Raw genomic sequence first — 2542 nt, 5'->3', positions numbered from 1 at the left:
TGTTAAGGACTCTGAGATGGATTTCAGAGTTTCCATCCTGAACCTTTTGTAGATGACGAACTTGTTCACCCATTTGAGGTTCAGAATGGCTCTCCAGTCCCCGTTTTTCTTTGGAACCGTGAAAAACACGGAATACACTCCCAAGCAGCGCTCTGATAACTCGACGGGCTCTATGGCCTGGATGTCTAGCAGGTGACGTATTGCTTCCTGTGTGCGGATTAATTTTTCTTTGCCTATTGGTTGTGTTTTGGACATGAACCTTGACGGAGGGGTCTTGCGAAAGTCTATCAGGTATCCTTGATCTATAATGGAAGACACCCACTGATCCGCTTGGGATGACCGCCATGCCGCCAGAAAGCGGGTGAGACGGCCCCCCACTGGGCCGACGGAGGCGTCATTGTTTGGACTGTTGAGATCCATACCCAGCTCTGTCAGAGGGCTGGGTGGAACGTTGGAACCTTGAATAGCGGCCTCCCCTCCGAAAGGAGCCCTTAGAAGAATTCCAAGAACCCCTTCGCTGTTCTCCGCGAAATCTCTGGAGGGTGTGGGAAGAGCGAAAGGGACGAGAGTAAGTTTTTTGGTCTCGCTTAAAGCTCTTGGGAAGCGCCTTCTTCTTATCCCTGGTCTCAACTAAGATAGGGTCAAGCTGATCCCCAAAAAGCTTCTTCCCTTGATATGGAAATCCCATCAGGTCGGCCTTAGAATGATGATCTACCTGCCAAGGCCTGAGCCAGAGGGCTCTCCTAGAGGCCAGCTGAGTGGCGATGGCTCTGGCTGAGAATGAAAGGGTATCCAAAGAGGAGTCAGCCAGAAAGGTGACCGCCCTGAGGATCCTGGACACTCCCTCCTGGGCTTTCTTATTTCCCTCGGGAATGAGTTGACGCAATTTGCGTGTCCAGACAATAGCAGCCCTGGACACTAGAGCCGATGTGACCGAGGCGCTGATGGCTAAGGCAGAAGCCTCATGAGCCCGCTTGAGTGAGATCTCTGCCTTCCTATCGAGAGGATCTCTGATGGACCCCATGCCATCTCTGGCCACTACATCATTGGAATGCAAGGCACAGACAGGAGCCTCTACCACTGGGGGTTGAAGCAATTGAGCTGAGACAGGCTCCAAATCATAGAACTTTTTAGCTATAGCAGGAGTTTGTCTACCTGCTAGTGGTTTTTCCCATTCTGCAGTAATCAGAGATGAGAAGTAATCTGGGACTGGAATAACACGAGAAGGGTTGGTATGTCTGTGAAAGAATTCTTTTGACCCTTTAAGTTTGTCACAGGCTTGGGGATCCTGTGGCTCAGACAGGTCCAAAGCTTCTAGGGTCTTAGCTAAGAGGGAGGGAAAGTCCTCCTGAGGAAAGAGCCTGAGTTGTTTTTCCCCTGGTTTAGGAGGATCCTCCTCTGGGGGGGAGTCCTCCTCCTCCTCTCCATTCTCATCCTCTGAAGAGTCTAGAGGAGACTGGGGCTGCATAACTACCGTCCCTCTGGGTTGGCCAGAGGATTGGCCAGTCAAGGTCTTTTCCCTCCCAGACGCCTTGTGTTTGTGGAGTGTACTGGGTCCCTCTAGAGGGTCCTGGTACTCCTCAGTGTCCCTGATGGAAGGAGTGGGGGTCGCTTGAGCCGCCAATAAACCATCCACGAAGACACTTCTGATGAGCTCAGTCAGTTCTGCCCTTAAGGCAGCCAGCCCCCCACCATCTGAAGTCCCCGCGATCGCTGGTACATTACCGGTAGCAGGTCCCTGCTGTGAAGACATCGGCCTCTGGGGAGCTTCATCGCCGCTAGTGAGAACGTGGCTAGCAGCCGCGGCGGTCATAGGGGGCCCCGATGCCTCCTATGCGACGGGCCCGCGGAGCGCTCTGCAGCCTCCGAGTCATTTGGCGTCCGGCTAGCAGCCGCGCCTGTCGTCCGGCCAGCAGCCGCACCAAGTTTCACCCGCTCCGCTACGGATGTAGCAGCGGGTGCGGTAGGCGGCCGGCTAGCAGCCGCGCCTGAACCCTTCTGTCCTGAGGGACAAATCTTCCTCTTCTTTTTTGTTTCTCCTACTGGGTCCGCTTTCCTTTTTCGCTTGGGGTTGATCCCCTTAGAAAGGCTTGGGGATTCCCCGCGGCTCGGGGCCGCTGCGACCAGGAGACCCGGGTCTAAATCTGTGGGCGAAATAAATTCGTCCTGGCTGGGCGCCGCCATTTTCTTTAGGCGGGAAAAGGTCTACTTCAACCCCCCGGGCCCCACACACACAAGACAAAAGAAGACGAAACGGACACTGATCAAACTGGCACAAAGGTAAGAAAGGGAAAACACGAAGGGGAAAAATCTGGGGGGGAAATGGAATACTCCCACTATAGATTAACAAAGAGGTTGTAATAAAATGGCGGAGCACCGCCACAAACCTGCTTCCCTGACAAAGGCAGGAAACAAAACTGAGGCTTTCCGAAGGGAGGGGGTCATTTCCCCCGAGGACCGGAAGGCCTGCATTTTTGTTTGAATCCTGCCTTCCCTAGCAAATAAAGGAAAATAACCCAGAATGAAGACGCCCTTCTTACCT

This window comes from Euleptes europaea, chromosome 4 (genome assembly GCF_029931775.1).
Source record: "Euleptes europaea isolate rEulEur1 chromosome 4, rEulEur1.hap1, whole genome shotgun sequence".
Classification (NCBI taxonomy): Eukaryota; Metazoa; Chordata; class Lepidosauria; order Squamata; family Sphaerodactylidae; genus Euleptes; species Euleptes europaea.
The sequence above is the reverse complement of the archived record's forward strand: the minus strand, read 5'-3'. Positions refer to the sequence as shown.